General features: G+C 37.3%; 1 pseudogene; it reads right to left on the reverse strand.

Annotated features, from left to right (window-relative positions):
* Window positions 1-12,451: 12,451 nt before the first annotated feature.
* Window positions 12,452-14,299, reverse strand: LOC116858650 (annotated as a pseudogene).
* Window positions 14,300-26,114: the final 11,815 nt, after the last annotated feature.

Here is a 26,114-nt window from a genome sequence, read left to right on the forward strand (position 1 = left end):
GGGTGTATAAAATAATGGCACATGTTTCAACTGATAACATCTCAGAGTTGCTGAAACTCAGTAGCTATATAATGTCAGTGCTAAGTGCCATAAAGAAAAATAAACCAGATAAGGGGATAAAGAGTAATGGCCAGATTATGTTATTTTTGGATGTGGTGTTCAGGGAAGGCCTTTCGACTGAAGAGACATTTGAGCAGAAATCTGAAAGAAGTGAGAATGTGAGCCGTGCAGTTATCTAGGGAAGGGCTTTTCCACATGAAACTACAAAAGCAAAGGTTCTGTGGAAAGAGAATGTGTAAAGTGTTTGAGGACTCAAAGAAGTTTCCTGTGATTGGAGCATAGTGAGAAAAGGGGAGAGTGAAGTCAGAGAGGTATTGGGAGGTACACATTATGGAAGATGTTGTAGAACATGGCAAGGACCTTGGATTTAATTCTGAGTGTGATGGAAAGTCATTGAGGATTTTTAACACTCTGAATACTGCATGGGGAATAGAATAGAGGGCAAGTCAGGAGATAATGACAATAATCCAAGGAAGACATGAGGGAAGCTTAGAATATTTGTGCTGGAGATAATGGTGGATTTTGAGTGCACTTAGGAAGTGAAATTCATAGGATTTACTAATGGGTTATATATGGGGGTGGTGAGAGAAAAAAGGAAGCAGGGATGACTCCAAGGTTTTTGACCTGAACTCTTTGTTAATGGTGGTGACTTTATTGAAATAGGCAAGACTATAGGATAGAATATTTGGAGGGTTTTGGAGAAGGTATTAGGAGACTAGGACTTTGATTTTGGACCTATTAAGTTTAAAACATCTAAGAAGAAAAGGTAAGTACAAAATCATATACAGGAACTCTTGATCAGGGAGAAGCTAAATATATTTAGGAAACATCACAGTGTGGATGGTGTTTAACACCATTAGATAGGATGAGCTCAACATGAGAGTGAATAAAAGAGACTGCAGAAAGGCAGGCAGCCAGTGACTTGGGGGAAAATAAGGAGGATTTGGAAGCCAAATGAACAAGTGTTTTTTTTTTTTTTTTTAAGATTTTATTTATTTATTTGACAGAGAGAGAGAGATCACAAGTAGGCAGAGAAGCTGGCAGAGAGAGGGGGGGAAGCAGGCTCCCGGCTGAGCAGAGAGCCCGATGCGGGGCTCGATCCCAGGACCCCAGGATCATGACCTGAGCCGAAGGCAGAGGCTTTAACCCACTGAGCCACCCAGGTGCCCCAAAACAAGTGTTTTGAGAAGACTAATTAACTGTCAAATGTTGCTGAAAAGTCAGTTAAGATAAGGACTTGAGAACTGACCATTGAATTCACCAATGTGAACGTCATCAGTGACATTGATGAGAACAGTTTCAGTGGAGATGTGGGAATACAACCTGACCAGAGTAGATTCCAAAGAAAAGAAGAGATGGAAGTTGAAGAAAATAAGACTGTGAAAAAAAATCATACACGTGACTTTTTGAGGGAGAAAAAAAAAAATGAATTGGTCCGGTGATGGAGGGAGATGTGAGATCAAGGGTTTTTATCTTTCTACCTTTTTTTTTTAATTATGGGAATTATTACAGCATAGGAGAGCGGTTGATGATGTGAATAATTCAGTAGAATGAAGAAATTGAAAGAGAGATATTGAGGAGTAGGCAAAAAAGATGGGATTCCATCTACAAGTAGAGAACTTGTATGAGGAGACTTAGATAGGAGTACAGACAGTTCAGCCAGAGAAAAGGGAGTGATTATTGTCCAGACCCAGGTAACACTGAGAAACAATTCATGAATCTCTTGTGGTTTCCCACATCTTGCAAGCAGGGGTGCTGACTCATTTTGTTTCCAAATATCTTTTTGAAGATGTTGGTTTAATGAACAACCTAGGAAAACAAATATATTGTCTCCCTCTGACCGAAGAGTAAGCCTACTTAATGCCTATGATAAAAGATACGGGTGTCTCGTTACAGGGCTCCTCTCCTGTAACATAGCTTATAGCATATACAAGCATCCATCTGGGCTCCATCCATCTGTGAGGGACGTGGGGAAGGCAGAACTCAAAGTGAATATGCTGAGGGTCATGCTGCTTGCTGTGCTATGAGTAATGAAGTTCTCAGTCTCTGACCCAGGAGGCTTGCATTTTTTGCTTGCATTCATGGCATTGTGGAAGGCTAACTGGTTAGCTTTCATATAGGGTAAAATCTGAGACTATCCAAAGTCCTTGGTATGTATATAAGGTGGTAAATTGGGTGATGGGATAATGAGGACATGTCCTAATAGATAAAATACAAAACAAAGCCATAGGCTTTGTGAGAGACTGGGGAAGATATTTTGGAGGTTAAAAAGACAGAAGAGAAAGCATGAAATAGTCACTTGAGGGTGTAAAGATATCAAGGAAATATAATAACATCACCAAGTCATATTGGGGGCATATTTGAATATATTTGGACATAAATATTAAGTGCCAGCAATCTGTACAGCCATTCATTTTTCTCTAGCCACTTTCAGCAAATAAGGTACAGAGGGCAAGAGGCAGAACATCAGATTTAACTAAGAGGTAGAGTTTTACCCAAGGTGGGAAAGCTGAAGGAAGAGCTCGGTTGGCTCAAGGAATGTTTGAAATAGATTTACTATATGGCATGATCTGGAAAGGCAAAAGGAGTGGTTTAAAAGCAAGGTGTTTGAAAGTGATTGGGAGTTTTGGAGGTGGTAATGGGTCTCTATATAGATGTTGATGTCATCAAGAATGATGACCAAAGTAGTGGCTGAAAAGTAATAAATTGTATAAAACTGCCAATGAATGAGGGGAATATGGTAGTTAACTACAAAAAAGGAGGTGATGTGGTCTGATCAGGGTGACTACTAGCCCATTCTGTGGGTGACCTCACATAAATTAGAAAATTACCCTCTAGATGAATCCAGCCTTGCTTAAACTTGACTTGGAAAATGGTTTATGTCTTGGTGCACCTTAGAAATGGCCCCCTTCCTCTGGTCACCGCCATTATCGACACAGATTTGTACAGATCCTGCCTACACAACATTGTTGTAACTATGAATCAGATGGCATAGATTTACCCCCAAACTAGCTTTTTTTTTTGGTATTTTTACATATTTGTTTCAAAGTACAGTATCCTTTTTTTTCTTTGAGAAATGGTAATGAGAAGCAAGGATGTGGACCTCCACCATACCCCAAGGCCAAGTGGTTTGTGGAATACAGGCAAATAAACAAGCATCACTTATCCAGGCTCTAGGGGAAGCTGAGTCCTCAAAGAAGAGTCAGGCATAATGAGAGAAAGAAGGTTCAGAGAGGAGGCAAAAGATGGAGAATCTAACTGAGGACTGACTATGAGTACCAGAGGATACAATAGGTGGACAGATCTGGGAAGGGCAGAAGACTGGGCAAAATTAGAGTGTTTTATGCAGATAAGAATTCCAGAGATAATAAGGGATGATCTCAAAAGCTTGGCTATATAATGAGATATAGAGTCTTATGAAATTAGTCTTGGTGGTCTCTTGAGGCTTTCAAACCTTTTGACTAGAGTAAAAGTCAAACCTTTTGACTAGAGTAAAATGTTTTACCCTATAACCGAGGAGACACACACACACACACACACCCTTGCAGTAAAAATTCCATAAAACTACTTATCTTATTCTTTCTATCTACAACTCAGGCTGGTATTTGCTATCCAATTTTATTCTATTACTGGAAATACGTGAACCCCTCTGGGAACCCTAAAGATGGTCAGGAGTAGAGAATGTAGAAATTCCGAACCAGCAGAAACCTGAGGGTGAAGAGGGAGAGCCAATAGTTGACATTTAAGCATCACATGAGTCTACAACAGCTTTCCAATCACCGAGCTTCTGGGGACCAGTAGGGCTGCTTTGGGGTCTCCAAACTATAATAAGGCCTCCCACAGATCTCTGTGAGAGCTGAGATAGTATATCGATCCTCCTTCCTTCCTTGGTATTCTTACAATAAAGTTCTCTTGTTTAGGTTAGGTTTAACATAATTGTGACCTTAGAAAACAGAAAGAGCCTAACTGACAATGACTATGAAGCCCATTGCCTCATATTGGCAGTGGATAAATGGTAACAAACACAGTAACGAAACAAGTCAAATTTATCTTCTCTAAAGCAACACTTCTCCAACTTCACTGCGCATGAGAATCACCTGGGAATTCTATAACAGTGGAGATTCTGATTCAGGAAATCAGGAACGGAGGCTTCGTGCTGGTATACACATCACACTTTGAGGAGAAATACTCTAGAATGGGGGAAGGAATATGGAAAATCTTCTGTGAAGTGTCAGATTAGGAATATTTTAGCCTCTCAGGACCATACAAAGTTTCTCCATATAAAGTTATCATTTCTCTTTTTTGTAATTAATAAGTCATCTACAGGGAATACTCTGGGACTATGTACTTTTCCTCTTTCTCCTCTTCCCCAATATCATGTTTTATATCTCCTTTCACCCACAGTGAAAACCCCGACTCCCAACAAAATCAGTACGTTTACTCATCTGCTCTATTCTATAAATACATCCAATAGAATTTTATAATTAATACACTAACACCACTAAGAGCAACAAAGTTGTTACTAAGTTAAGTTCAAGAATTCTTTATGGTTGGGGCCCCTGGTGGTTCAGTCGGTTAAGCCTCTGCCTTCCATTCATGATCATGATCCCAGGGTCCTGGGATCAAGCCTCACATCAAGCCCCACATCAGGCTTCTCTCAGGAGCCTGGTTATCCCTTCCCTCTGCTGCTTCCCTGCTTGTGCTCTCTCTCTCTCTCAAATAAATAAATAAAATATTTTTTAAAAAGAATTCTTTATGGGTTTTTTTTAATACAATATATCCTGTTGAAGATATATAAAGTACTGTGTTCAAAGTTACTTAAAATATGGTGGGTATTAAGGAGGGCACGTATTGCAAGGAGCACTTGGTGTGGTGAAAAAACAATGAATACTGTTATGCTGAAAATAAATTTTTTAAAAAGTAAAAAAAAATGGGGTTTTTTGAGTGTTCTTTTATTATTTTGATATTCGTTTAAGTTTATTTGTTTCTGTTGACATATTAGTTAATGATTTACTTTTTTGCCTTTTAACTTTAATATCTTGAATATTTAAAATGCTAAATGATTCATCCAGTTCCCATCAACCTCTAAAGGAAACCAATTTTATAAGTTTGTAGTTTGTTTTTCCTGTGTCTCTCTTTGCAAAAACAAGCAGAAATGTGTATTTGTTCTTATTTTCCTTCTAATACAAAAGGTAGCATGCTATACAAACTTTTTTGCACCTTGCATTTTTCATTTAAATATGTTCCATAGAAATCTATATAGTTTCATAGAGATCCTTCCCACTCTTCACAGCTTCATGGTTCACCACTGCATGGATGTATAACAGTTTATTCCACCAATTTCTTATATATGGGCATTTTAGGTCATTTCAATATTTGCCAATTACACAAAATGCTGCAATAAATAATATTGTATGCATGACTTTTTTAAATTTTTTGAGGTGTAACTTTAAGATGAGTTCTCAGAAGAGGTATTTCTGCAACAAAGCATAAATGCATCTGCAGTCTGTCAAAGATATAGCTGAATTCTCCTCTCATGCTATTTTGCATTCCCATGAGCAATACATGAGAGTGTCCTAGGCCAACATTTGAGACAATGTTTCTTTCCTATCACCTGAAAAATCTAGTCTACTAGTTAAAGAAGGCCAAGAAAAGGAGTTGGGATAGGCAGGCTTCCTGTGGTGGTTTCTACTGGGAGTCATGAGAAATGAAAGCAATAGAGAAAAAAGTCAGAAACAGCCCAATGTATTTGTTGAGTAAAACATAAATATGATATTTGAAACCTGTGTGGAAAAGATACATTTTTCAACAAATGTTGAACTGGGCTATAGCATCAGGGTAAGGGCGAACCAGAAGTTAAAACAAAACAAAACTCCAAAGTAGAATTAAAGCCCAAGTTCAAATTATTTGAAGTGGTTTAATGCAGCCATAGTCTGGCAGTGCCCCCAAGTGTTTGACAGAAGCAAGTATAAATCCTCTCTGGAAGAAGGTACCTTTATCATAAGTCTCGGACTATTTCCACAAAAGTTTTGCAAGTATAATTCCATTCACAATGTATGATTAAGAAGCAAATAAGAAAATGAAAGTGAGTGACAACCAACAGAAACAACAAACAACAGAAACAGATGCACAAAGACGTCACATATTAGAATTATCAGACACAAAATCTAAAACAATACTCACTATGTTTAAAGAAATTAAAAAAGCTCAAAGATGTCTGTAAAGAGAGAAAGTTATAAGTAAAATAAAGATTCAAAAAAGACAAAATAGGATCTCTACAAATTTTTTAAAAAGCAAAATTAAAACTAAATAGATACCATTTCACAACCCATACAAAAATTAGTTCAACATGGATCATCAGCTACACACAAAAATCAAAAGTTTTTAGAGATTTTTTTCCTAAAAACTCTAAAAAATGACAATCTTTGTAATTTGTTGGTAGGCAAAGTTTTCTTAGGTCATAGAAAATAATAAGCATAAAAGAATATGTTGACCAAATCTTAAAAATTACTGTTTATCAAAAGACATTATTAAGAAAATAAATGGACACAGGTGACTGGGTGGTTCAGTCAGTTAAGTTTCTGCCTCTGGCTCAGGTCATGATATCAGGGTCCTGGGATTGAGTCCTACATCAGGCTCCCTGCTCAGTGGGGAGCCTGTTTCTCCCTTTGCCTGTGGTTCCTCCTGCTTGTGCCCTGTCTCTCTCTCTTTCTCTCTATCAAATCAATAAATAAAGTCTTTAAAAAAAGGAAAAGAAAAGAAATAGACAAAGCCACAAACTAGGGGAAAATATTTGCAAAGATTTTCAGAGGTTGGTAATCATCATCGATAAATAACTCTTACAACTAATAATAAAAGGATAGTAAGCTCAATTTTTTAAATGGACAAAGGGTTTGAAAATAAAACGGCTAACAAAAGGAGCTAGATGAATGGCCAACAAGTTAGAATCTACATCCAGCAAAAATATTTAACATTAAAATAAACTTATATCTATATAATGGAATGGAGAATGATAAAAATTATAAAAATGTCAGTAAATATAAAAGACATCTTGTTATTTTTATATTCTTATAATAACCAACTAGTTAAAGCAAAATTAATGATAATGTATTATGATGCGTCTTGGACAAATCTTAAAAAAAAAAAACAAGAAAAAGAGGCATACAGATTAAGAAGTTAAAGCTATCTTAATTCTCAGATGATTGTATATTCATATATGCAGAAATTCTTAAGGAAAACATCAAAATTTTATTAAAAATAACAGTTTAATGTATCAATATTGCAGGATACAAGGTCAATATGCAAAACTCAATAAAATGTCTCTATAGTAGAAAGAACAATTGAAAATAAAATTTTTTAAATTCAATGTACAGTAGCATCAAAAAAAAAGTGAAATACCTAGGGGTATATTTTACAGAATATATACCAAACTAGTATAGTAAAATCTGTAAAATATGACTGACAGAAATTCAAAAGACCTAAATATATGCAAAGATAAACCATGTTAATGGACTGAGAAACCAAGTATTATTACATTAATTCTCCCCAAACTGATCTACGGATTTAATGCTGTCCAGTAAATACTTCGAAAGTTTTTTTTTATTTAGTTTAATTTATGTGTGTGTGTGTTCCAAAATTCATTGTTTATGTACCATACCCAGTGCTCCATGCAATACGTGCCCTCCTTAATACATACCACCAGGCTCACCCAACTCCCCACCCCCCTCCCTTCCAAAACCCTCAACTTATTTCTCAGAGTCCACAGTCTCTCATGGTTTGTCTCACCCTCAGAGTTCTTCCAACTCATTTAAAAAGAATTTGATAAGCTAATTCTAAAATTTATTTAGAGATAAAAAAGATCTAGAATAGCCTGAAATAATTTTGAAAAATAAAAGAAAATTAGAGGGCTTCTACTTCCTGGTTTCAACATTTAATAATAGTTCATCAAAACAGGGAGGAATTTGTGTAAGGATAGACATATAGATTAATGAAATAGAATAGAGTTCAGAAGGAGAGCCATACATATGATTAGTTAGGTTCCCAAAGTAAGTAGTTTAATGGAGAAAGAATAGTCTTTTCAACAAATTATGTTAGAAAAGTTGAGTATCCATCTGGGGGGATAAAATGAACTGTGATCCTTACCTTGCACCACACACAGATATTAACTTGAAACACATCAGAAGAAAACCCAAAATCACAAAACTTCTGAAAGAAATCACAAGTGCAAGTCTTCAGGATCTTTTCGGTAGGCAAACATGACAAAAGATAAAGAATGCACCAACCATAAAATTTAAAAATTATAATAATTTAAACTTCATCAAAATTAAAATCTTCTGATCTTCAAAACACATCATTCAAATCAGTTCCAGCTCTGCCAAGACAATATACATCCCGTAAAAACCCATCTCTCCCATTTATAACAATGATAAACTATAAAGAAAATATTTAAAACAACTACCTGAGAGCTCTGAATAGTAAAACAGGCATAGTATGGAGAGAAATCAAACTTAAGTGCTTGGCACAGAGATCAGCTTACTGTGATGGTTGTTGTTGTTTACAACTTTCCCAAAATAGAACCACAGTCATGGAAGAATGTGATCAACTAAATTTCCCAGAGAAACTCTGACTTATTTCTTGGTAAAGAAAAGATGGAAAATAGCCTAAGCAGGCTGGAGAATGAAAAAGAATCTTGAACAAAAAAGAGCTAGAAAAGAGAACACCTAGTTTTGCCTATGAATACACAAGGACGCTGCCAATCCTCATATGTATGAAACAACAAAACAGCTTGACAAAAGCTCAAAGGAATAAACTGAGATTTGGACTACCACTCAAAGAATGTTAAAAAGAGGTTACCATTTGAACCCAACTAGGTTAACTGTCTGCTAACATAAACTATCAATATTCTCCAGAAGATTAGAACAGAACCCAAAATCTACACATTGAATGAGTCATGATATCCAGGATACAATCCAAAAGTACTTGCCATAAAAATAATCAGGAAAATAAGGCCCATTCTCAGGAGAAAAGACAATCAACAGCAGCCAACTCTGAGATTCTCAAGATATCAGAGTCGTCAGAGAAGGCTTTTCCAGTAGTACTTATTATAACTTTCAGTGAAGCAAAGAATGAACACACCTGAAATTAATGAAATAAAGGAAATCTCATTGAGAAATATATTACAAAAAATAACTAAATAGAAAGTGCTAGAAGTAAAACATAATAGAAATAAAAATTTCACTGGACAGACTCAATAGCAGAATATACATGACCAAAAAAATTTATTGAACTGTAACCTAGATCAACAGAAAATTTCCAATATGAAGGACAGAGATACAAAAAGATAAAAAAGAAAGAGCATCAGGGACCTGTGGGAAAATATCAAAATATATAATTGGAATCCAAGGAGTATACAAAAAAGAGATCAGGATAGAAAAAACAAATTGAAGCACTAATGGTCAGAAAGTTCCTAAATTGTGTGAAAGATGTAAATTAACAGATTCAAGAAGCTCAGAGAACTTCCAAGAGGATAAATTCAAAGAAAACCATGCTTTAAAACATCATAATCAAACTCTGTAAACACTTAAGACTTTGTTTCCTAAGTTATCAAAAAAGGACATATTCATAAGGAGTAGTAGTGATTTGAATGACTGCAGATTCATCATCAGAAACCATGGAGGCCAGATGACATAGAACAACATCTATAAAGAGTTGAAAGGATGGAAAAAATTATCAACCCAGAATTCTATATCCAGCCAAAATATCCCTCAGGATTAAGGCAACATGAAGATCTTCTCACATAACAGAAAACTAAAAGAATTTGTTGCAAACAGCCCTGCACTGTAAAACATGCCAAAGGAAGTTCTCCAGACTGAACAAGTGATGCTAGAAGGAAATTTGGATTTCAGAACAAATGGCAAATATCAGAAATGGTAAATATCTGAATAAATATAAAAGTCTATTTTTCCCCTTTAGTGTTTTAAAATATATATGATATTTATTTATTTATTTATTTTAAATAAGGGCTGTGTTCAGGGATACTATGAATTCTCCCTTTTTTTTTTTAAGATTTTATTTATTTATTTGACAGAGAGAGATCATAAGTAGGCAGAGAGGCAGGCAGAGAGAGAGGAGGAAGCAGGCTCTTCACTGAGCAGAGAGCCTGAAGCGGGACTCGATCCCAGGACCCTGAGATCATGACCTGAGCCAAAGGCAGAGGCTTAACCCACTGAGCCGCCACCCAGGTGCCCCAATATATATGATTTTTAAACCAAAAATTATAATATTGTCATGTCTTTTTTTTTCAATGAATGTAAATATAATACATATGATATCTGTAACAAAATATTGAGGGGAGAGTAAACAATCTATATTGTCAACAGGTTTCTATATTTTTCATAACATTGTTAATAAAATATTAACTTTAGGTAGTCTGTGGGAGAGGATAGATAGGTAGATAGATATCCCTAGATCAACCCTAAGAAATATGTAAAGAAGTATATCTAAAAAGCCAATAGATAAATTAAAATGGGACACTGAAAAATACTGAAATAATCCAAAATTGGGCAGAAAGGGGGAACAGAGGAATTTTAAAAAGAGCAAGAAAAAAAAATGGAAAACAATAAACTGGCTGACTAAATCCATCTACAACAATAATTTAATTGAAACCTGAACACTTCCAACTAAAAGAAAGATATTATCAGATTGGATCCAAAAAAGATCCAGCTAGCTCCTACCTATAAGGGACATATTTGAAATACAAAAGCATTTTATAGAAATATAAAATAAGGTTGAAAATAAGTAGAAAAAATATAGTGTGCAAAGAATAAGCATAAGACTGGAATGGTTATATTAATAACATAAATAGATTTTAAGGCAAAATTTACTACCAGAGATAAAGAGAAACATTTTGTAACAATAAAAAGGACATTTCAGGAAGAAACAAATGTATACACACCCAATAACTGAACCTTAAACTATATGAACATACAAAAATATAGGTATGTTCATGCACTGTAACACTACTTAATAATTGTAAAAAGACGAACAGATAGCAAATAAACATTCAAAAATGCTTGCCCTCATTAGCCATTAGGGAAGTGCAAGTTGAAACCACAGCATAATACTATTACACATCCACAAGAATGACTAAAGTAATAAAAATTGACGATACCAAGCATTTAGAAAGACAGAAAACAAATGCAGCTCTCATGTAAATTTGTACAACCACACTAGAAAAAGTTTGATAATTGCTTATGAAATTAAATATATACCTACTATATGATCTACCAATTCCACTTCTAAAAATTTAGCTATGAAAAACGAAAAACAAATGCCTATATAAAGATTATACATGAATGATTATAAGCAGCTTTATTAATAATACTTCAAACCTTGAACTAATCCAGATGTTTGAAAACAGGTGAATAGATTAAAAAAAAAGTATGATATATTCAGTAAATGTAACACTAAGAACAAAAAAATATTTGAATTGTTGATACTTGCATATATGCATATAAAACCTATGAAAACATCATACTGAGTAAAAAAAGCCAAACACAAAGGAACATATGCCACATTATTTCATTGATATAAAATTTTAGAATAGTCAAAAGTAATCGAAAATGACAGAGAGTGGATTAGTGTTTGCCTAGGACCAGGAACTAGGAGTTAATGAAACTTAAAAAATATATTTTTTTATTCAGGTGATGGCTATACAGGTAATATGATTTGTCAAGCACATTAAATTATAAACTTAATGTGAAACATTTTATTTTATTTAAGTTATCCTTAATAAAATTGATTAAAATTAATTGACAAATAAAATTGATAAAAACTGATAAAATTGATAAAATTTAAAAATAAAGTTTGGTCTTATAAGTTCTAGATTTTAAATAGATGATAGATAGATGATAGATAGATGATAGATTTAGACTTTAAAGAAACTAGTATAATTGTATTCCTCATTCTGCCAGCCACACCCCAAATTAGTTTGAGTTCAGAAGTCTAATAAGTAGGTAAGTAATATTTTCTCCTCACTGTTTTAGAAAAAATAGCCCATCAGAAGGGGGAAAATATGCAAGTCCCCAGATTTGGATTTAAATCCCATCTGAAATTTATTTACTATATAACTCTACACAAATCCTTTGTTCTTTTGGAATTCCTATCTACCTCCTTATATGTAAAATTATTATAATACCTGTTTTCCTGGGCTGCCAGAAGTAAATGAGACAAGGTATATAAAGTACCTGACACAAAAAGGAAACCTGAAAGAAATGATTGCCCCTTGTTTTAGAAGAACCAGGTTTTTTAAAAACAAGGTTACATCCCCATGTCCCATTCAACCTACCCAGGGTTACCTCAGAGATACATTGCATTTTCAATTCCATTCAATTCAATTTTTGGTTTCCCAGTGCATAGAAAAGTTACGCATACATGGGATACTCTTTGACAGCATTAGTCCCACAGCAGAACTTCTTTCAAAACTAGAGTCAATCCTCTCAACCTCTGTTGCTGCTTCATCAACTCAGTTTTTATGTCATATTCTAAATCTCTTTGTTGTCATTTCAGCAGTCTTCACAGTGTCTTCACCAGAAGTAGATGCCATCTCAAGAAACCAATTTCTTCGCTCATCCATCAAAAGCAATTCCTCATCCATTCAAATTTTATCATGAGATTGAAGCAATTCAGTCATATCTTCAGGCTCCTCTTCTAATGCCAGCTCTCCTGCTAGTCTACCATTTCTGCAGAGACTTCCTCCACTGCAGTCTTGAAACCCCCAGAGTCACCCATGAGGGTTGGAATCAACTTCTTCCAGACTCCTGTCAAAGTTGATATTTTGACTTTTGTCCATGAGTTACAAATGTTCTTAATGGCATTGAGGCACTTGGGTGGCACAGTCAGTTAAGTGTCTGACTCTTGGTGTCAGCTCAGATGGTGATCTCAGAGTCATGAGGTTCAGCCCCACATCAGGCTCCACATTCAGCACAAGTACTGCTTAAGATTCTCTCTCTCTCTCCCTCTGCCTCTCCTCGCTGCGATTTTTCTCTCTCTCTCAAAGAAATAGACAAATAAACCTTTTTTTTAAAAAACGGTGAATCCTTTCCAGAAAGTCTTTGATTTACTCTGCCCAGATCCACCAGAGGAATCACTATCTATGGTAGTGATAAGTACAGCCTTACTAAATATATTTCTTAAATAATAAGATCTGAGAGTCAAAATTACTCCTTGATCCAGGGACTACAGAATGAATGTTGTGTTAACGTGTATGAAAACAACATTAATCTCATTGTCCATCTCCATCAGAGCTCTTGGGTGACCAGGTGCATTATCAATGAGCAGTAGTATTTTGAAAGGGATTTTTTTTTTTTTTCCTGGGCAGTAGGTCTCAATAGTGGTCTTAAAATATTCAATAAATCATCTTGTAAACACATGAGCTGTCATCCAGGCTTTGTTGTTCCATTTATAAACCACAGGCAGAGTCGATTTAGGATAATTCTTAAGGGTCCTAGGATTTTTGGAATTGTAAATGAGCATTGACTTCAACTGAAAAGCACCAACAGCATTAGCCCCTAAAAAGAGAGTCATCCTGTCCTTTTGAAGCTTTGAAGCCAGGCATGGACTTCTCTCTAGCGACGGAAGTCCTAGATGGCCTCATCTTCCAATCTAAAGCTGTTTTGTCTATATTTAAAGTCTGTTGTCTAGTGTAGCAAGCTTCATGATTGATCTCAGCCGAATCTTCTGGAGAACTTGCTGCAGCTTTTCCATCAGTACCTGCGACTTCACCCTGTACTTTTCTGTCATGGAGATGGTTTCTTTCCTTAAACCTCATGCACTAACCTCTGCTGGCTTCAAACTTTTCTTTCTGCAGCTTTCTCCCCTCTTTCAACCTTCATGTAATTGAAGAGACTTCGGGCCATGCTCTGTATTAGGCTTTGGCTGAAAGGAATGTTGTGGTTGGTTTGATCTTCTATCCAGACCACTCAGACTTTCTCCCAATCAGCATCAGCAATAAGGCTGTTTCACTTTCTTATCATTAACGTGTTCGCTGGACTAACACTTTAAATTTCCTTCAAGAACTTTCTCTTTGCATCCACAACTTTGCTGTTTGGCACAAGAGACCTAGCTTTTGGCCTTTCTCGACTTCCAACATGCCTTCCTAGCTAAGCTTGATCACTTCTAGCTTTTTATTTAAAATGAGAGATGTGTGACTCTTCCTTTCACTTGAACACTTAGAGGCCATCGTAAGGCTATTAACTGGCCTAATTTCAACATTGTTGTGTCTCAGGGAATAGAAAAGTCCAAGGAGAGGCAGAGAGATGGGGAAAGAGCTGGTCAGGAGAGCAATCGGAACATATATATTTATCCAATAAGTTTGCTGTCTTACGTGAGCTCACTTCATGGTGTTCCAAAATAATTATAATAGTAATGTCAAAAATCAATAATCACAGATCACCATAACAAATATAATTATGAAAATGTTTGAATACATTGTGAGAATTACCAAAATGTGACACAGATACATGAAGAGAGCAAATGTTGTTGGAAAAAAATGGTGTGAACCTGCTCAGTGCAGGACTGCAGCAAAACACTCATTTATAAAATTCACAACATCAGCAAAATGAGAGAAAATGAGGTATGCCTGTAATCTCATTCATACTTCTCATACAATGCATCCTGGGAGTTTTGTTTATTTGTTTGTTTGTTTAAAACATAGATAACTATGTTTATAAAGTGAGAAATTTAGGGTTTATTTTAGCTGTCACTAGGTTTGTCACTCAGTCAGCAGTATTTATTAACCTCCCATTGTGTATCAGGTGCTTTTCTGGTCTCTGAGGGCATATTGGGGGAGTAGATAGAGAATAACTGAAATGTTTTCAGTTAGTGATACCTGTACTCATTGTATGAATATATAGATGTATACACACACACACACACACACTTATGTATATACATACACACACATATGTATACACACACACACACACACACACACAAATGAAGTATAGTGAACTTACACACAGTTTTGAAACATCTTGGAATATTCTGCATGGTAACAAGACCCTAGGGGTCTACTTCAGTTCTGCCAAAACTGATGTCACATGGGACAAGTAAACTAACATTAGCTTTCTCATCTATAGAACAAGAGATTTGAACTGTTTCCTTTTAGCTCTAAGATCTATATACAGAAAGATGTCTAAAGTGCTTTCCTGATTTTTTTAAAAGATTTTATTTATTTATTTAATAGACAGAGAGAGATCACAAGTAGGCAGAGAGGCAGGGAGAGAGGGGGAAGCAGGCTTTGTGCTGAGCAGAGAACCTGATGCAGGGCTTGATCCCGGACCCTGAGATTATGACCTGTCCTTTCCTGATTTTTTAAAATCACTCATTACATATATTATTTCTTCCACTAATTCTGTGTGTGCATTATTAATCAATTATAGGTCTATAGGTAAAAACAGTTTGGATTCTGAATTATCTCAGAAAAAAAATATTCATTCATTCACTCATTCAACATTCATTGATCACCCTCTGCATACAAATAACTGTGCTAAGTTCTAGGTATAAAGTGGTGAACAAAACAATCTTGGTCCCTACAAACAAAATAATAAACAAACAAAAAAACCTATCTTGGTCCCTGACCTCGTGGAATTTTCTAGGAAAAGTTTCTCAATTTTCGGGGAAAATAAAGAATTCAGTTCTTATCAGCTAAGTTAGAGATGTCTGAGATGCATCCCTGCAGAAAGTGCATATGTAGGGTAACCTAGGGAGACATCACCAGATTGATAATATTTAAATCCATGAAGCTAGATGTGGTCAAATTGAATGAGCATATATAGTGAGAAGAAAAGAAATCATAGGTCTAAATTTTTAGGAAAGTTCTAAGATTTAAGTCTTAAAGATTGGGCATAAGAAGAGTTGCTAAGAAGAGATGGGAAAGACATAATGAAAACCAGAGTGTAGCATTCCAAGTAGAGAAAATGGTCAACTCTATCAAATACATACTAAATGAAAGAAGAGCCCATTGAATTTGGGAAAACTAAAATCATTGGTGCCCTTGGCAAATGCAGATTTGGCGGGCTGGTCAAAGCGGGATTGGGATGTGTTGAGAAGTAATGGTGGGTAAACACTTTGAGACTATGAGTGGACAATATCGTACAGAAAAGCTGTGGTAGTTGGAAGGAAACACAAGTTTGGCAGATTGAGCAATGTAATCCAGAGGAGAATGGACAGATTGGTGTCCGACACGCTTAAGAGACTAAAAGTAGTGGAATTATATGATGGGTTTAGGATGGATTAGGGAAAGAGGCAGAGTGGTAGAAAGTGTAAGGGCCTGAGTATGGGATTGGCTCAAATCCAACTTCTTCCATTTACTAGCTTGCTCAACTTATGCTATTTCTGGACTTCCAATTTCTTCGTCTCTAAAACAGAGGAAAAATATTACCTATGTCATAGATTTGTTTTGTGAATTTTAAGTGAGTTAACATGTATAAGAACACTTAAAAATATCTGGCATAGAACAAGTGTTGAATAGGTCATAGTTACTACTGTCTTTGATGACCTCTACATTCTTCATGATATGGGACAAATGTAAAAACATTGTTAACCTCTCTAAACTCAGAGTCGTGCAAATAAACAATGAGAAAACTTTTTTTTTCTGTTAACTTGCTAAAGATTAAAAAGGTGTCATATCCACTATTGGCAATGGCAAGTCAATCAAGCCTATCTCTCCATGTCTGGTGAAAGCAGAAAGTGTACATCCCCTCCAGGAGGCAATGTAGTCATATGAATCACAAGATTTTACTATGCTGGTAACACAGAGATCCTCAGAGGAAGCGTGTGTGGTAAGGAGTGGGTGGGAAGTTCTGCCCAGGAAAGCTAGTTAGTTACATTTGACTCCATCCCCAGTTCCCTGATTGGTGAAACTCCCGAGTCCTCCCCCTGGATCCCGTTAATTCCTAGGTTTATGCTCTGTGGTGTAATTGGCCTCAGGCTCCTGTGTTTGTATGCTGTCTTTGTTTCTCTTTTCCAACAATTCAGCTTCTTCATGAATCTCCAAAAGAAATCACTAAGAGGGAGGGGTCACGTCCTTAGAGCACCTTCTTAGATCTTATTTCTCTCTTATTCCCCACTGCTCATTACCTCAGGGGATTCAGAATTCTTCTCTGTTGTGCTGAGCATTTCAGCTCTTCTAAATTTCCAATTCCATAGTTGCATGCTAAACCCTTCAGTACATCCACGTGAGTATTCTAAGATCTCCTGTTACTGGAAGCATTATCAATGGTAAAATGTGACTACTACCTCAGCGACTCCTCTTCCAGAACTAAAGAAATAACCAAATACTTATTTCAGATTATAATCGCCAAAACATTGTAAACAATTTAAATACTCAACAAAAATTGTTAATAAATCATAATATATGTCATATAATGGAATGTTAAACAACTATTAAAATACCATTTTGAAAAGCATTTATATAGAGAAATTCTAGCAATAGATTTTTATTTTAAATACATTGAGGTACAAGGAATAAAACAAACCAAAAGAGGTAGCCTCTAATACCCCTTCCCATCAACACTTTAATAAAGAGTAATGCGTGTATAAGGTTATAAAATTTAAGCAATGCAGAAAGTTACAAAATGGAAAGTGAAAAGCCTCATTTCCCTCCTTCCTCTCCCCTACTACCCTCTCCAAATGAACAATTGCTTATACACTTCCTAATTTTAAAAAGCATAAATCTGCATAAATTCACATCTATCTTTATTTTAATTTTATACAAAAAGAGAGTACAAAATTTACATTGTTTTATAACTTTGTATACTTATGATACATTTTAGAGATCTTTCAATAATCAGCATATATATGTATATACACACATTTTAAAATATGACATAGATAGTATTCCACATTGTTCAATCATATCGATATATTCTAATTTATTTGAAAAGTACCCTATTTTGGGAAACTCTGGGTACCATATTTTCTTCCAGAAGATTGTGCCAATTCACACTCCAATTTATAGAGTTTTCCCACATTTTTATTGCATCCATACTGAGCAGCATTAAAATTTACAATATATATTTAAAAGGGGGGAAAAACCCAATATAAAAATGTAAATAAAGTCATTCAACTTCCAGTTAATGAGCAACTACTATGTGAATTTAAAAAACAAGACACAGTACTACACTGTCTGTAACAGAGAGATTAGGGAGATTAGGGAGATATGGGTCTCAGTCTCTAGCTTTAATCTAATAATCTAGAGGGGAAGGGAAGATGTAAATAAGTGACAATAATATGAAAAGGGAAAAAAGGGAGAAATAATTGCCATCCTAAAACTAAAATGAAGAGTAGAGCATGGAGGAAGAAATAATTTCTCTCCACTGGGTTTAGGAAAGACTTCACCCTAAGTGTGTCCTTTTTTTTTTTTTTCTTTTTTTTAGATTTTATTTATTCATGTGAGAGATACGGAGAGGGAGGGAAAGCACAAAGGGAGGGGGAGAGACAGACTCCCCACTGAGCAGGGAGCCCAACATGGGGCCCCATCCCAGGACCTTGAGATCATGACCTGAAACATAGGCAGACACTTAACCCACTGGACTACCCAGGTGTCCCTATAGGTGCCTTTTTACTTGGGATTTAAAAAAATTGGTTGATGCTTTGCATGTACCAGGCACCAAGCTGATTTACTGTAAGTGCATTTTCTAATTTAATCTCCATAACAATCTAAGGGGGGATAAGATTTGCATCAGCATTGTATACATAAGGAAAGGGAATCTGAGCGAGATTAATTGCTTAATGTCACACAGTTGTTGCTATATACCTTCCATGTACAGCTCATTTAATTCTCATAATGTTCTTCTGAGGTAAGCACTGTTATTACCCCTTCTACAGGTGATAAAAATAAGGCATGGAGGACTGAAGTTATTTGTTCAAGGTCACAGGACCGATAAGTGGCCCCACAGCAACACACAGGGGCCACTTATCTGATTCAGAGCCCCTTTGTTGATTCCCTGTGGGAGGGGGTGGGCTGGGGAAAGGCATCTGAGGAGGAGAGCCGTGCATGAGCTTTTGTGGGGGGATGATCACCAGATTCTGGAAGCACAGGACCAGTAAGGGAGGTGTTCACTGCAGATTGAACTGGGCTGTTGTGCGTGGGAGCGGAGTGAGTGAGCAGGAATGAGACTCCTTGCAGAGGTAGAATAGAGCAGACCCAGTGACTAACTGGGTGCCTCAATCACAGCCCTCTCAGCCTTCACCTCTCTACACTAAAATCAGAGCTCTCGGAGGCGGCCTTAACATTCCTTTCCTCTGGGTTATTTTAGAGGCCTGTTTAGGGATGCTTCTGTTAGCATCACAATCATTCTTGTGAAGTGTGGGCTTGAGAAATGACGATGCTCATGAGCTCTGCAGTTGAAATAGTTCTCCTCCCTCCCTCAATCACACAACAGTCATGAGGTCAGGGGGATGGGTTATCAAGCAAGTTCAGGACAAATAGCCTCCTACCCTCCAATAGTTTCTAACAGGAATGAAGAGGTATGTCCTACTGACATCATTTCTGGTTTTCCTAACACTTGTCCAGCAGCATTTGACAGATGGGATTATTCCCTCCCTGAAATCCTATGTGCAATACTACTTTTGCTGATTTTCCTCTGTGGAGAGCAAGATGGAGTCACTCATGTCAAACTGTGACTTGGGTCAAGCTGTGACATCAGCAGCCAAGGGCACTGCTGCTAAGACCGGATGTCTCTGAAAGCAGCCTGGGCTGATGACACTCAGAACAGATCACCAGCAGAACCAGAGGAGGATGGCAAGGGCCTGAGACTGATGAAACTCCTTCAGAAAGGGAGGATTTTTGCAGCAACTGTCACCATCTCCAGATGTGGACCCTTTTACATTTGACCACATCATTTTTTAAAAATTTCTTTTCAGTGTTCCAGAATTCATTGTTTATGCACCATACCCAGTGCTCCATGTAATACGTGCCCTCCATAATACCCACCACCAGGCTCACCCAACCTCCCACCCCACTCCTCTCCAAAACCCTCAGTTTGTTTTTCAGAGTCTACAGTCTCTCATGGATCATCTCCCCTCCAATTTCCCCCAACTCACTTCTCCTCTCCATCTCCCCATGTCCTCCGTGTTATTCCTTATGTCCCACAAGTAAGCAAAACCATATGATAATTGCATATGATAATTAACTCTTTCTCCTTGACTTATTTCACTCAGCATAATCTCTTCCAGTCCCATCCATATTGATAAAATTGGGTATCCATCCTTTCTGATGGAGGCATAATACTCCATTGTATGTATGGACCATATCTTCTTTATCCATTCGTCTGTTGAAGGGCACTTTGGCTCTTTCCACAGTTTGGCAACCATGGCCATTGCTGCTATGAACACTGGGGTACAGATGGCCATTCTTTTCACCACATCTGTATCTTTGGGGTAAATACCCAGCAGTGCAATTGCAGGATCATAGGGTAGCTCTATTTTTAATTTCTTGAGGAATCTCCACACTGTTTTCCAAAGTGGCTGCACCAACCTGCATTCCCACCAACAGTGTAAGAGGGTTCTCCTTTCTCCACATTCCAACACATGTTGCTTACTGTCTTGTTAATTTTGGCCATTCTAACTGGTATAAGGTGGGTATCTCGATGTGGTTTTGACTTGAAACCCCCTGATGGCTAATGAACATTTTTTCACGTGTCTGTTAGCCATTTGTATGTCTTCTTTGAAGAAGTGCCTGTTCATGTCTTCTGCCCATTTTTTGACGTGGTTATCTGTTTTGTGTTTGTTGAGTTTGAGTTCTTTATAGATCTTGGCTATCAGCCTTTTGTCTGCACTGTCATTTGTGAATATCTTCTCCCATTCTGTGGGTTGCCTCTTTGTTTTGTTGACTGTTTCCTTTGCTGTGCAGAAGCTTTTGATCTTGATGAAGTCTCAAAAGTTCATTTTCGCTTTTGTTTCCTTTACCTTTGGAGACATATCTTGAAAGAAGTTGCTGTGGCTGATGTCAAAGAGGTTACTGCCTATGTTCTCCTCTAGGATTCTGATGGATTCCTGCCTCACATTGAAGTCTTTTATCCATTTCCAGTTTATCTTTGTGTATGGTGTAAGAGAATGGTCAAGTTTCATTCTTCTACACATAGCTGTGCAATTTTTCCCAGCACCACTTATTGAAGAGACGTTTTTCCACTGTATATTTTGTTCTTGCTTTGTCAAAGATTATTTGGCTATAAGATTGAGGGTCCATATCTGGGTTCTCTACTCTGTTCCACTGGTCTATGTGTCTGTTTTTGCACCAGTATCATGCTGTCTTGGTGATCACAGCTTTGTAGTAAAGCTTGAAATCAGGCAATGTGATGCCTCCAGTTTTGTTTTTCTTTTTCAACATTTCCTTAGCAATTTGGGGTCTCTTCTGGTTCCATACAAATTTTAAGATTGTTTGTTCCAGCTCTTTGAAAAATGCTGATGGAATTTTGATCAGAATGGATTAAAAGTGTAGATTGCTTTAGGCAGTGTAGACATTTTAACAACGTTTATTCTTCTGATACATGAGCATGGAATGGTTTTCCATTTTTTTGTGTCTTCTTCAATTTCTTTCATGAGCGTTCTGTAGTTCCTCAAGTACAGATCCTTTACCTCTTTGGTTAGGTTTATTCCCAAGTATCTTATGGTTCTTGGTGCTATAATAAATGGAATTGATTCTCTAATTTCCCTTTCTGTATTTTCATTGTTAGTGTATAAGAAAGTAACTGATTTCTGTACATTGACTTTGTATCCTGCCACATTACTGAATTGCTGTATGAGTTCTAGTAGTTTGCAGGTAGAGTCTTTTGGGTTTTCCATATAAAGTACCATGTCATCTGTGAAGAGAGAGAGTTTGACTTCTTCATTGCCAATTTGAATACCTTTTATTTCTTTTTGTTGTCTGATTGGTGTTGCTAGGACTTCTACTACTATGTTGAATAAGAGTGGTGAGAGTGGGCATCCTTGTCATGTTCCTGATCTCAAAGGGAAGGCTGTCAGCTTTTCCCCACTGAGGATGATATTCGCTGTGGGTTTTTCACAGATAGAATCAATAAAGAAACAAGAGCATTGAATGACACATTGGACCAGATCCTCATGGATATATACAGAACATTTTATCCTAAAACAATAGAATACTCATTCTTTTCGAGTGTACATGGAACTTTCTCCAGAATAGACCACATACTGGGTCACAAATCAGACTCAACTGATACCAAAAGATTGAGATTATTCCCTGCATATTCTCAGACCACAATGTTTTGAAACTGGAGCTCAACCACAAGAAAAAGTTTGGAAGGAATTCAAATGCCTGGAAGCTAAAGACCACCCTGCTTAAGAATGTTTGGATCAACTAGGAAATCAAAGAGGAGCTTAAACAATTCATGGAAACCAATGAGAATGAAGATACTTTGGTCCAAAACCTATGGGATACAGCAAAAGCAGCCTTAAGGGGGAAATACATAGCCATCCAAGCCTCCCTCAAAAAAACTGAAAAATCCAGAATACCCCAGCTCTCTTTACACCTGGGAACTGAAGAATCAACAACAAATTAAGCTGACCCCACACACAAGAAGGGAAATAATCAAGATTAGAGCAGAGATCAATGAGATAGAAACTAGCAATACAGTAGAACACATCAACAAAACTAGAAGCTGTTTTTTTTAAGACTCAATAAGATCAATAAACCATTGGCCAAACTAATCAGAAGAAAAGAGAGAGGACCCAAATTAATAAAATTATGAATGAAAAGGGAGAGATCACGACTAACACCAAGGAAATAGAAACAATCATCGGAAATTATTATCAACAGTTATATGCCAATAAGTTAAGCAACCTAGATGAAATGCATGCATTCCTGGAAACCTATAAACTTCCAAAACTGCATCAGGAAGAAATTGGCAAGCTGAATAGACTAGTATCTAGTAACAAGGTTGAAGCAGTGATCCAAAACCTCCCAAAAAACAAGAGCCCAGGACCTGATGGATTCCCTGGGGGATTCTACCAAACTTTTAAAGAAAAAATAATCCCTATTCTCCTGAAGCTGTTTCAAAAAATTGAAGCAGAAGGAAAACTTCCATACTCTTTTTATGAAGCCAGCATTACCCTGATCCGCAAACCAGGCAAAGACCCTACTGAAAAGGAGGATTTCAGACCAATATCCCTGATGAATACAGATGCCAAGATTCTCAACAAGAATTTGTTTCTGTGGTGAAAAGATCCTAGCTAATAGGATCCAACAGTACATTAAAAAGATTATCCAGGACACCTGCGTGGCTCAGTGGGTTAAGGCCTCTGCCTTCAGCTCAGGTCATGATCCCAGCCCCGAATCCAGCTCTCTGCTCAGCGGGGAGCCTGCCTCCCCCTCTCTCTCTGCCTGCCTCTCTGCCTACTTGTGATCTCTATCAAATAAATAAAATCTTTTAAAAATAAAAAATAAAAAATAATATTATCCACCATGACCAGGTGGGATTTATCAATGGGAGGCAGGAGTGGTTCAACATTCACAAATCAATCAATGTGATAGAACAAATCAATAAGAGAAGAGAGAAGAACCATATGGGCCTCTCAACTACTGCAGAAAAAGCATTTGACAAGATACAGCATCCGTTCCTGATTAAAACAATTCAAAGTATAGGGATAGCGGGAACATTCCTCAACTTCATTTGACCACATCAAAGAGGCAACTGCTACCGAGGGTTCTGCCCAATTGATCTCTGAACATCACAGAGACCCGCCACTGCTTGAACAGACAAAGCAGCACCTGCCCACCCGAGCTCACCAAGACAAGACGCAGGCCTTACCTCAACTGCGCACTCATGGACTGACTTCATGTTTGGTTCCTTGATGTCTTACCCGTTGTTGCATCTCGTTTGTTGTGTGACTTGGTATTATGCTTCTCTTATGTTCTCTTATGGTATTATGCTTCTCTTAGTGGGATGTATATGAAGCCAAGTTAAATGCGTAGCAAAATGCCATGGAGTTTGGAATCCAGAATGTGCTTTACCTTCACCTTGCTTTACGACTGAACAAAGACGACCCTCTGGAAAGATGCAACCAGCATGTCTGCCTTTATAGCATGCTTGCAAAGTCCTCCTCCCTCTCTGACTTGCTTTTCCCCTCCCATTGCACATTATCTGTTCCTCGCCTCTCTCTTAAAGGACCACGTGCCTCTACGGTTTGTCCAGCAGCTTTCAGTTCTCGCCCTGTATGTTTCTGGTACAATCTCAACTGAATTCACTTAGGATCGTTCAACTGTCAATTCATGGAAATCAGAGGACCTGAATCTCTTTACTTATTTCACTGTTTTCATTCAGGAGAAGATAATTAAGCTTGTAACATTCTTACAGCTTGGTTATGACTCATTTCTGAGAAGGTCACTGGGTCAATGTTACCTACCTCCTCTTCTCAGCATATCTGATGATTCGTTTGTTGACTATATTCATGTGGAGGCATCTGACTGTCTACTTTCAGCTACTATATGTAAGCACTTCATTTGGCCCCATCTAGTTATTAGTAATCTCTATCAGTAGTTTCCAAATTGCACAACACATTGGAAACACCTAAGGATCCTTAAAAAACTACTGACACCTTGCCTCCACTCCAGACAGGCTGATTTAATTGGTATAGGATGGGATTTAGACACTGGATTTTTTAAAAGCTTACCATATGATTCTAATATGCAACAAATTTGGGAACTATCACCTTCCTTGGTGGTTCTTACACTGAGTTACTCATTGGAAGCACTTAGGGAGTTTCTTTTAAAAAAAATGTGGATCTCTGGGTCCTACCTTAGGCCTCAGCCAGTGGGACTCAGGACCTTTACTTTGTCTAAGTCTCCAGGCGAATGGATGCTGAGACTAACTCCCTGCTGTGTATACAACTTGGAGTGGGCCTTTATGGCAGGATTACTACTGTCTTCATTCTAGTTTCTTGAATGGCACCATAACATAATGGGCCCCTTATATCCTGAGAATGGTCTAGAGCTTCTGTTCTGATCCATGTTTTGTGCTCCAATCATATATTCAAGATCCCAAAGACATCTGGCTGTCGTCCCATGCACACTTCATTTTCAACTATGGCCAAAATTTAACTCATCAATTGTTTTTATTTTGCGTCACATTTCTCTTCTCTGCCTCATCCAAGTGAGCTGATCACCCTTATCTCCACCGGTGTACAAGTCCTAGGTCTAGCCACCATCTCTGAATTCTCTTCTCTTAAGCCCACAGCTAATAGTAACCAAGTCTGCTGCCTAAATTCTATCCTGTTGGATCTCTCCATTTTGTAGATTTCAGTCTAGTTCAGATCCATATTATCTTCCAACCAGAGTACTGCTAATAACCTAACTGATCTTTCTGCCACTGATGTCCAGCTTGCTAATTTCCATTTTCTTCCAATTCTTTAGGGCTCCTTGAATGAACTTTAGAAAATGCAAATCTGGTTTTATCACCATGCTGCTTAAAACCTTTTAATGGCTCCACCTTACCATTTTCACAGAATTCAAACTTTTTAGCTTAGAGAGCCCTTCATGGGTTTTGCCTCCAGCCTCAGTCCCTCAGGACAAAGTTTCCCTTTTGTGAGTCACCTGGGGCCCCTCTCCAGACCTGAACCACATTCCGTGGGGGAAGAACTCTAGATATCTAATATTTAACAAGCCTTAGGTGATTCTGCTGATCTCACAAGATTGAGAAACACAGATCTCAGACACGCCCATTCCACTTGTTTTGTTTTTTTTTTTAGAAAGCCAATTTGGGTGAACATTCCTGAATAAACTGTACTTACTGTGTCATTTGTCTTTGCCTTTCCACCTGGCTCCCTTCTCCTTATCCCTCAAAACGTTCCTTCATGGGGTGGAGTCTCCCGGCTTGTCAGGTGGGGCTCTTCCGTGCTCTTCTTTATTTCTAGAACACCTTGTGCCCCTCCCCATTCCACCATTTCCCACCTTGTTATTTTCTTATCTAGCTTCCCCACTAGAATTTGAAGTCCTTGATGGTAAATACTATGTCTTGTTTTTTTTTTTTCTTTTTATC

The sequence above is a fragment of the Lontra canadensis genome, unplaced genomic scaffold (genome assembly GCF_010015895.1).
Source record: "Lontra canadensis isolate GAN:19392208 unplaced genomic scaffold, GSC_riverotter_1.0 scaffold141, whole genome shotgun sequence".
NCBI lineage: Eukaryota > Metazoa > Chordata > Mammalia > Carnivora > Mustelidae > Lontra > Lontra canadensis.